Here is a 12,500-nt window from a genome sequence, read left to right as displayed (position 1 = left end):
AATAAAAAATGAATAAATAAACAAACAAATGAATGATTATATAGAAAAATAAATGAATAAATAAATGAATATATACATGAATAAATAAATAAATAAATGAATATATAAAATAATATAGAATTACATATAAAATACATATATGTATATAAATAGATTAGAAAAAAATGTTTTAGGATTTTTTCCGCAGTATTTTGCTGAAGAAAGTAGGCTCCTTATTCCTTATTGCGAGTCCAAGTTGAATTACTTCCTACACCATAGTCCCTTACAAAACGATATGTCCGCATCCATGTACTTAATTTACACAAAATCAAAAGCCATTTAACGCCCTACCATCTCAGGAATTCCCCGAAAAAGGGGTCACCCCTGCATCCAGGCACACTCTTCGGGTCAAGAGCAGTGCAGCGAGGCATAGTATCTCTCCACGGTGGTATCCAACAACCAAAGCTGGTTTACAGTGGGTATCGACTAGATGATTATAAGTAGTGAATAGTTTAGGAGCCTTCTGGGATCACCCATACGGACCAGAGGCACGTATCATTCGTCTATTTTAGGGAAATGTCGTAGTTAAGGTGCTCCGTTCTCATATGTTTTTTTTTTATGTTTTTTTATTATTATAACAGTCTCATCGCATTTTACCATTTCTATTTCTCTGTGGTGGGGGATAAGAATGCGGTCACTGCGTTCAAATACGTGTTTAGTAAGGCGACTATATGTGACGTATGAAGGAGACTGATTTCTTTTTTATATATTTCTTTCTCCTAGGGAGAATGAAGAAGCAATTTTCTGACACCATTCTAGGCTACGAAATGCTAAAAAAGAAGAAAGACAAAGGGAGGGAGAGAGGGAGAGAGAGAGAGAGAGAGAGAGAGAGAGAGAGAGAGAGAGAGAGAGAGAGAGAGAGAGAGAGAGAAAGCAAGAGAGAGAGAGAAAGCAAGAGAGAAAGAGCGAGAAAGAAACAAAGAGAAAAAGACAGAGCAAGAGACAGAAAAAGCAAGAGGGAGAGAAAGGGAGAGAGGGAGAGAGAGGGAGGGAGAGAGAGAGAGAGAGAGAGAGAGAGAGAGAGAGAGAGAGAGAGAGAGAGAGAGAGAGAGAGAGAGAGAGAGAGAGCGAGAGAGAGAATCAAAGGTTTAGTTGAGTTCAGTGAAGACCAATTTTTTAAAGCTATCATCCCTATAGAGTCAAACCTAACTTACTCAACTGAAGGCGACGAAGTCTAATTCCAGAGGTTATGAAAGGATAATGAGAGCTGCTACATTTTCTAACAGCAATGACATGAAAAAGGCACACTGTAATAACGTAAGTTCCATGCTATGCCAATAGCATTAGGATAAAGAATGCACTTTCACTGAAAAAATCTTATTCATATATATATATATATATATATATATATATATATATACATATATATATATATGTATATATATATGTATATACATATATGTATATACATATATATACATATATATATATATGTATATATAAATATATATATATATAAATGTATATATGCATATATATGTATATATATATATATATATATATATATGTATATACATATATATATACATATATATATATATATATGTATATATACATATATGTACATTTTATATATATATATATATATGTATATACATATTTATATATATGTATATACATATATATATATATGTATATACATATATGTATATATATATATGTACATAACATATATGTACATTATATATATATATATATATGTATATACATATATGTATATACATATATATATGTATATACATATGTTTATATATATATATATATAATGTATATAATATATGTATATGTATATATATATATATATAATATGTATATACATTATGTATATATATAAGGAAGAAGTGTGTATATATTCAATTTCATGTAAAAATTGCGACAAATGCTATATTGGTCAGACTGGAAAAGAATTAAAAGTAAGGATAAAACAACATCAGTATAGCGTCAAGAGTGGGCAAATTTCTAATGCATTATTCATTCACCTAAGGGATTTTAATCATTGCATAAATTGGGAGGGTGCTAAAGAAATTGTTAAAAATAAGTCATATTTGACTAGAAATATAATAGAATCCAGTCTGATCAAAGATACATTTATCAATAACTTAAATCTAAGTCATGGTATGTATAAACTAGACAATTTTATTGTGAAAAAAGTAGTAGCCCAAACGTCCGCTGCCGCGAACGGGTCAGGTCGACATTAGAGCCTCACAACCTTTCCCGGTTCCCTTCCTGACCTCATACTCTGTGTATATATTCTTGTGTCCTTTTTCTTTTCTATGTACCCTGAGGATGTCTGAATAGACGAAAGCGCTTGGTCATCAGTTTTTCTTTTTCCTTGGTGGTTTTTCCGCATATGTATATATATATATATATATATATATATATATATAATATATATTATATATATATATATATATATATATATATATGTATATATGTATACATATATATACACACATATATATATATATACATATATATTTATATATATACATATATATATACATGTATATATACATATATATACATACATATACATATATATATACAGTACATATATATATATACATATATATATACATATATACATATACATATATATATATATATATATATATATATATTGATATTGATATTACATTTACATCTTTTGTTTGGCTTTTAAGGACACACATGGGCGTTTGGCAGTGATACAATATTGACAGTGAAACAAATTTGTGAATTTGTTTACGTGTGAAAGTTTATGTCATGAATCTTTCTATGAAATAAACATCCTGTGTACCTGTATTCCAATTACATATCTTACGCTCTTGCTTTTTCTTTCTTAAGTGTCAATGATATTCCCTGTGGTAACATTTCGTTGAAGCGTAAACATTTCCTTTCAAATGAAACTCTGAAAGCGTTAAGTGTATGAAAAGGTTTTAGATATAAGAACCAAGCCGGATCTTCCGGGTTTAGAGGAACCTTGAATCTCCCTTCTTGTGAATCGTGGACTCTATATACAGGATCTGAACCTTTTGCCCACCACGTTCCGATTTTCATTTTTTTTTTATACACACACACATACCGGTGTTTTGAAGTCCATCATATCTTCTGGCTGCCAGTATTTGCCACTTGGCAGTGCTAGACCAGGCAATACTGATAGCTACAGTCGGGATCAATGTTGTATCTCTTAAGTAGAAGACTTCCTCTAATGTATCAATTTTCGACGATCTAAAGCTCGGAAATGAAATCTATCACTGAGAAATATGCAAAACACCTAAGAACTGGACACAATATATAGATACTTACTTACGATTTACTACCCACGTACTTTGTTATTTTCTATGCTGTCTCGTAAAATGCGCATCCTTTAGCATTTTATTGTGCTGTTCTTTCATAAAATGCTTTTATATTTCAGTGATGTCTGTCCACATCGGCAACCAAAAATTTTTATGTGAATGTTTCTTTGTGTACCAATCAATAGTTTAGCTCTTCTGTACTAAATTCACAATATTTCTCTGTTTATCTGCCACATTTCTATTTTTATTTTCTCCAACATAATTTGTTTTTAGATATCAGGAACATCTTTTAGATTATCTAATCGTTGTCCAAGGTCATATAGGTACACACACACATACAGATACACACACACACACACACACGCACACACACACACACACACACACACACACACACACACACACACACACACACACACACACACATAAACACCCACACACACACACACACACACACACACACACATATATATATATATATATATATATATATATATATATATATATATATACACCCTTATATAACAACAAATACAAACGCAGACATAAATCTATACATATACTCACACCTATGTACACCCGTGAGCAAGAATCCACAAAGAAAATGGAAGTAAATAAAGGCATCAAGCGTTTTCGTTTTTGATCTTCAGGCGCACTCAGTGCTCAAAGTGTCAAGCACTATAATAAACGTTCGTACATAGTTCAAAGGAGAAGCAAACGCCCGGTAGTAGTAAAGAGGATCGAGTGGATGTAACAATATGCTATTTTATCAGCACGTGATAATGTGAATGTTTGTATGTATGTATGTATGTATGTATGTATGTATGTATGTATATATGTATGTATGCTAATAAGAACACAAGTATGTGTGTTCACTAGAAAAAGAAACTAACGAAGTAGAGCACTTTCGTATAATACATCTTCAGTGCATAAGTATATATGTATATATGTGTGTATGTATGTATTTATGTACGTGTGAATGTACGTGCGTATGTATGTATGCACGTATGGATGTACGTACGTATGCATGTATGGATGTTTCCAAATTTGCTGATGATACAAAACTGTGCGGAGTGGCAAATGATCACTCAAACCAATTAGATATTCAAGAAGATTTAGATCAATTACAGCAATGGTCTGAAAAGTGGCTAATGAAATTTAACACAAGTAAATGCAAGGTAATGCACATAGGTAAAAATAACAGTAGGTACGATTACAAGTTATTTGGAAATTCGTTAACAAAAGTGGATAGTGAAAAAGATCTCGGCGTAATTATCAGTAACGACCTCAAATCATCCAAGCAGTGTATTTCAGCCTCTGAGAAAGCAAATAAGATTCTGGGATTGATTGCGCGATCTTTTGACTTCAAAAGTCCATCACTCATTAACAAGCTATATAAATCGTTAGTTCGTCCACATTTGGAATATGCTGTTTCTCTATGGTCATCGAATCTCATTAAAGACATTGACAGACTGGAAAAAGTACAACGGCGAGCCACAAAACTGATTCCAAATATCAAAAATAAATCATACGAAAATCGACTTAAGCACATGAATCTGTTTTCCCTAAAAAAGCGTAGACTCAGAGGCGACTTGATACAGGTCTTTAAGATTTTAAAGGGAATTGACAACATCAAAAGTGACAAAATTTTTACATTGAATGAGAATCAGACAAGAAACAATGGTCTCAAACTGTCCGGAAATAGATTCAATTTGGAAGTAGGTAGAAACAACTTTGCCAACCGTGTAGTTAATGAATGGAATAAACTTCCTGCACAGGTAGTGCAATGTAGTTCAGTTCGAAGCTTTAAGAATCATTTAGATAAATACCTAAGTAAGATGCTGTAATTATTATAATTTATGTTATATTATTTGTTTTTGTTTTGTTATAATTTGTCTGTCTGATTTTCATTTATTATTAGTTATATGTCAATTTATTATCATTTACTATTTACCTGTTTGTTTGTTATTCAACTATACCAATGCATTTATTTATGTATTTTAATTGTTATTTACATTGTTATAGTTTTAATTTATTATTAATATGTTTTTTTTTTTTTTTTTTTTTTTTTTTTTTTTTTTTTTTTTTTTTTTTTTTTCTTTTTTTTTTTTTTGCATCCGACCTAGATATGGATCAAAAGGTCTCCTGTCGGCATGCTTTGCCTTTGTAATCCTTTGTAATCCTTTGTATGGATGTACGTACGTATGCATGTATGGATGTATGTACCTATGTATATGTACGAACGTATGTACGTATGTATGTGTGCATGTATGTAGGAACGTATGTGCACATGTGTGTATGTTCGTATGTATGTATGCATGTATATATGAACGCATGCATGTGTATGTGTGTATGTACTGTATATATGTATGTGTGTATGTATTCATGTAGGTGTATGTATGTATATATCATACAATAAATGTAATCCTCGTTCTTTACAGAACAATCTTTACCTTTAGTTAATCGGTCATCTGTCACCCACTGTTCAGGCTATGTAGAACTCAAAATATGTACATGAAAAGATCGTTGGAGACACCAACAGAGATAGAAATATATGAAGAGTCTCGTTACTGTGCGTTGAGACATGAGAAGGTCTCCGAGGTAATGTACAGAAGAATTTCCGTCTTCTTTCACTCTACTTTTATCATTCTGTTTTTGTCTACCATCGGTTAGGGACATGGAACTGCCTAGCATAGGCCTTATGGTCTCTTGTAGTCTCCTCCGTTCTTATGTCCTTAGTTTCTGCTTCGGACTCCTCTGGATATCTCTGTGTCCAGTTTTTGGAAATATTCTCTATGTTGACCTGAATCTAAAGTTTCCGAATTCTTGTACAGTTCCTTTCAGATACTTTTGATTGTCTCCTTTCTTTACTACGGATGCCGGAGGGTCCAAAGGATCACCTCCTGTTCCTTCGTTTTTGTCTTCCAGAGTCAGTTGGAGTCTACTATTATCAACCGCTGGAGTTAGGCTTTCTGTAAGGACAGAAACGCTGGTACTCTACAGCCCATAACAACAACATATTGTCAACTGTATAACGGTGGTATTCTTAAAAAAAAAAAATCTTTCCTTAAATAAATCTTGTATAATTCCTTGGAAGTAGGGTTCATCAAACGAGATTCCGGTATCCCGGGGGGTCTCGTAATTTTCCCGAGCTATATAGTACTACTGCCGGGATTTTCCCAGTATATGCTATCTGAGTCATCCACAAGCAAGAGATCTCGCGAATTTCCCGGGATTCCCTAATGTCTCGGTGAATAGAGAGAAATCATGGTATATCTGTTTCCCGTCAATACATCGGGAAGGTATGAATTACAAAATTTTTAACACATGACATGTTGATTATGTTAACCTTATACTTAATATGAATATTTAATACATAACATATATATACAGTATATATACTAGAACATTTTGTGGATAACACATAAGAAAACGTAAGTATATAAAGAAAATACCAATTTTATTTACAAATGGTTAATGTATTACACGGTCAAGACGTCGGTTACCCTCTCCCCCTCCCTACCACCCCCTCCCTACCACCCCCTCCCTCTTTCTGCTCTCGGTTGCTTATTAGGATTTTATGCCTGATTTTTTCGGAGTAGCATATGATCTCAATTACTATTTATCTGATGACGAAAAATGAATGTGAAATGTGTGGTAAATAAATCGATATCGTCAGTAAATGAGATGGAAAAAGTAATCCAGAAAATGTCGACACTTCATTACAAATAATAAATACCGATTACGACTAATTTCTAATGACTAATAACTACTAATTACTATTATAAACAAAAACGCAAGAGTTTCCAGAGAGAGATCTGATCCCAAGTGTCTCGGGAAAGACATGGGGTCTCATTAAATTGTTGTCCTCATGGGAAAGTTGGGAATTCCGAGAAAAAACCCGAGACATGTTACATGTGCTTCACTTCCTGTGTGCCGGGATAGTCCCGGGATTATCAAACACCTTTCCCGGGAATGTATGTCCAAGGGAACGACGAGATCCCGATTTCCGAGACCTCATTTGATGAACCCTACTTGGAAGGGAAAGATTTATATATGGAAAGATTTTTTTAAGAATAACATCGTAAGATTCTTATGGTGATATTCTTATATGAAAGAAAACCTTTCCTCATATACCGGGTAAATATTTCCCTTCTAAGGATATATATATATATATATATATATATATATATATATATATATATATATATATATATATATATATATATATATATATATATATATTTTTTTTTTTTTTTTTTTTTTTAAGAATAATACTGTAAGTCCATTGGAGACAATCGTCCAAAACCCCGATCACGCTTACATGACTCAAGTGAGTTCGTTTGAGCAGAAACGACTTCGGTAATAATCTTTTATTTTCCGAATCTCCAAATGTCAAATCACCTTTGCGTTATATATCAAGAAACTGAATAACAAACCCAGAGGAATTAAACCCAGACAAATATTAGACACATTGTTGAATTGTAGACTTAGGGAAGTCTGGAACAGTGTAAGCGAGGTTGCCTTCCAGCTTTTGAAACTCACAACATCTGACGAAGTCCTTCCGAATTAAACTGTCCATTTCTGTCGAAGACTTTAGCTTGGACACCGTTGGAATCTGCCGAAATCTGTTGCAGTCCTGCTGTTTTCAACCAATTTCTTTTTTTTTTTCCCCAGAAAAACAGAATGTTTTTCTTGCGAAAAGAACTTTTTTTTCAGCTTGGCAGGACATCTTTTTTTTTTTTTTTTTTTTTTTTTTTTTGTTAAGTAATCTCCAAAAACAAATGCCAACTTGACAACAGCCCTTAGTCCGATTTTAACGAAACTTTTTTTTTTTCCGAGCCGTAGCTATCCCCACTTCACCAATTTTATTTCTGTACAAAATATCAAGATGTTGAGCAGCCGCTTTTGCTTTACTTACAAACAAGCAAACAATCACTCATCGATATTGTAATATGAACTGTTTGTCTGGCCTTCTGTTAATAAGGTCCAATTCCCCCATTACCCTCGACTTCACCCCCAGCACTACCTCCTCCATGTACATTTTGAACAACCACGGCGACATGACGCATCCCTGACCCAGTCATACCTTTACTTCAAACCACTCACTCTCTCCATTTCCAGTTCTAACACAGGCTCTACTACTCTCGTAAGAACTCTTGACTGCCATCAACACCCTTCTCCCAATCCCATATATTTGCAATACCTCCCACAGTACCTTCCTTTCTTCCCTGTCATAAGCCTTTTCCAAATCCATAAAGGCCCAATAAACATCCTTACCTTTTCCTGGATCTTTCTTACATATCTGTCTTACCACAAAAAAATGATCTACGCAACCCCTACTTTCCTAAACCAATACTGTTCCTCACCAATTACTCCCTGTATTCCTCTCCTGATCCTCTCAATGAAAACCCTCCCATAAGCTTTCCCAACTACACTCAACAAACTGATCCGTTTTAGACTGCTAAAGTCCCATTTGTCCTATTTTCCCCTTGTAAAGCTTCGTAGAGAGATCGTTAATATGAATAAAGAAGTTGCCTGAAATAAACAAATAAATGAGTAGATGAATCAATAAATAGATAAATAAAGAAACGAATAAACACATTCTTTTAGACCTGGCGATTTTCTTTTTATTTTGTTTTATCTTTCTGATTAGCACTGGATAATTCTATCCAGTTTACTGTAGGACCCGCTAAGCACCGAAAAAGTGAAGAGGAACAAGACATTGACGATTACTTTTTTCTTCGCTCACAATTCCATCAGGATGTACGGGCAGAGAAACCAACACGCCTTTCCAGCAATCCGAACTCCTCACATTGTCCGGGGACTAGCGAAGACCCCAGGTTCCCTGGGAGAGACGGTGATTTGCTGAAGTTTGGAGATGGGTACCAAAGACCCGTCTCGATGATGGTGATTGTACAGACCGGATTAACATTAGAAGACAGAGCCTCTTTAACAATGACAATGAAGAAAGAGTACCAAGCGTCATGTACATTAACAATGAAGAGAAAAAGTATCTAGAAAATCTGGACGATATAATTGACTCCATTCATATGTTATTTCAAACAAGTGACAATGAAAGTCCAAGTAAACCTTTCTATAAAGACAGACTTGCAAGTTTCATCTATCTTCATAACGAAGAAGAAAAGATTTACGATGACACAATAACTTGCATCCACCTCTTATTTAAAACCAAGGTTACGGACATTACGAGAAGTATCCAGAAAGAGAGAATTCCAAGTTTTCTACATTTACACTACGAAGATTTGAAGTTTCTCAAAAATCACGACGACATTCTTAGTTCTATACCTGTCCTTTTTCAAACAAATGAGAAGGACAACTCAGCTATGACTAAGGAAAGAGGTTCTGAAACCGACCAAGGAAGAATCCCAAGCTTCGTTCATTTACATTACGTAGACGATGACTTGAAATATCTTCAAAAGTAGGATGAAATTCTTAGTTCCATACGTGTCCTCTTCCAATGCAAAGAACAAGTAATCGACCTGGCCAAAGGGGCCAATGAAAACGTAAATTTATTATCCTTGGAAAAGTAGGACGATGTTATCGAAAGAAATCAACCGGTCTTTGTACATCACTTGGATAAGGCAGAGCGGGATCATTATCCCTCATGGATTCGGCTGAATTTAGGGTTTGAAAGACAGCGTTCGTGGTTCCCTCTGGAAGGCAAACGCAAAAACCCACAGACGCTTTGATGGTACTTAATTGTCGGGTATTTGGGTTTTTGCGTTTGCCTTCCAGAGGGAACCACGAACGCTGTCTTTCAAACCCTAAATTCAGCCGAATCCATGAGGGATAATGATCCCGCTCTGCCTTATCCAAGTGATGTACAAAGACCGGTTGATTTCTTTCGATAACATCGTCCTACTTTTCCAAGGATAACAAATTTACGTTTTCATTGGCTCCTTTGGCCAGGATCTCATCGTTTGCTAAACTTTCCTTTTCTAACACTTTCTGAATTATAGTAATTGGAAGTTTGATCTTCCACAGACGCTTTGATGGTACTTAATTGTCGGGTATTTGGAAGATCAAACTTCCAATTACTATAATTCCGAAGCCCACGAATTGTTCCATCTGGCGACACAGAAAGTGTTAGAAAAGGAAAGTTTAGCAAACGATGAGATCCTGGAAAGCATGAGAGATCTGTTTCATTACAGTCAGGATAATAAGTTTGCAAATAATCGACAAGAAAGAGAGCGATATCCCTCTTGGATACGCTTGAATCTCGGTTTTGAAAGACAACGTACATGGTTTCCGATCAAACACGTGAGAAATACTTACAGACCCAAAAGAAACATCCATATTCCTCCACCAGCAAATCCCCATCCCTATAGAACCCCGAAAAAGGTCAAATAAGACCACGTGGAAGAAACACATGAATCGAACAACTGAAATATATAAAATCACGAACTATGAAAAGAAAAATGGCTCGAGATGCTAATAAATAGTAATAAATGGCATATAATGCCAAGAAAATAGCATTTATCGATGGAACAATAATGGCTTTAAAATGGTAATGGTATAGGTATGGCATCATTATATTCATAAAATGGTTACGATAATAATTACGGTGTAATACCGGTAACCATTTTTTTGCCTACAAATGATAGGGTTTTCCCTCAGCTGAATAAATTCACCTGCAAATGAAAAAAAAAATAATAATCCAAGGTCGGTAAGGGTCATGTAGCGGGCTAATTACATGTATTTCAACCCTTATATCACCAGTTTTTTATGGTTGAGAGAGAGAGAGAGAGAGAGAGAGAGAGAGAGAGAGAGAGAGAGAGAGAGAGAGAGAGAGAGAGAGAGAGAGAGAGAGAATGGATGAGGAAGAGTGGGAGAGGAAGAGAGGGAGAGAGATAAAGAAGAGAGGGAGAGAAAGAGAGAGGAAAACAAACATTGGATTTTTTTTTCGCAAACTGCATGGTCGCTTGGGACCTTGATCGACTGTGTCCAGCATCCATCCCCTGGGTACAGATAGCTACGATGACCTGAAGGGTTTCGTCGGGAATAACCAGCGCTTCTATTCTTGGGGACGCTATTGTAATGAAGAGGTGGAGTCGTACAGAATGCAAAAACATAACGGAGGAGACTGCACGAGGCCATATGGCCTACACTAGGCAGTTCCATACCCCTTACCACCTGTCATATTTTCTATAAAGTTACCTAATCTTCTCTTAAAACAACCAATTGTTTCTGCGCTTACTAAATGGTTACTAAGTCTATACAGGTGGTAAATGAGAGATTCCAGGAAGGCAAAAGAACGAAGGAATATACAATGACCTTAGTGCAAGAGCCTCTTGACTATAAAAGGTCAACAGATAAACAGAAAAAAGAAAAAGAAATAAGTAAATAGATAAATGAAAAATCAGAAGGGATGTTTTCAGTATTCGGGTCCAAAAGAAAAAAACGTAAAAACAAGAAACCGAATCAAATCAATACTATAAGTGTCATGTTTGTTTTGATGCTTTGCCATTTGTTAATGGAGTTTTGCCAAAACTGGCATCGAGTGAAGAGCATCCGTTTATCACCCAGACAACACCGGTGAACCTGTGCTTCTAGTCACCATAAAAGTTGAGGGACGTCGTGGGAAACTATCTGATAATGAGTTGATGTTCATGTGATTGCTCGGTTCTCTGATAAGCACGACGACACACGAACACATGCGCGCGCGTTGGAAAGGAAAGGAAAACAAGAACAAATAAAACAAACGATACTTTATTTTAAAGATTCAGTTTTACAAATGGCCGGCTCGCTCTCCAAAGCCGACCACTTCCCCCGCCCTCCTCCGGGCCGTCGAAGAACAGACTTCAGCCGGTTCTCCTCCGACTGATGTCCTAGAAGGACGAAGCGAGGACCTTACTGACGCGTCCAAGCGAGCCCAGCGACGACGACCCGTAGCTACAACTCAGCTTCTGTTCATCCTTCTAATTTTCGACGTCGAGGCCAACAAGGCTACCGTGCCTCTTGTGGTCCGCTGATATCCTCCTCTTCGGCCGGAGGTTCCTCGTCGTTGTTCGTGCTTCAGAGCCGTCCGTTGCTCCCGCTGATAGACGCCTCACCGGGTTGAAAGAAAACTCGCGCAGACAACTTCCCTCGGGCATTCGGTCTGGCGGGATCCGTGGCCCGACTGGTCGAGGGCTACCATACATGCAGAACATGTCGGAC

Source organism: Oratosquilla oratoria, chromosome 6 (genome assembly GCF_046742065.1).
Source record: "Oratosquilla oratoria isolate Oo_2021 chromosome 6, ASM4674206v1, whole genome shotgun sequence".
Classification (NCBI taxonomy): domain Eukaryota; kingdom Metazoa; phylum Arthropoda; class Malacostraca; order Stomatopoda; family Squillidae; genus Oratosquilla; species Oratosquilla oratoria.
The sequence above is the reverse complement of the archived record's forward strand: the minus strand, read 5'-3'. Positions refer to the sequence as shown.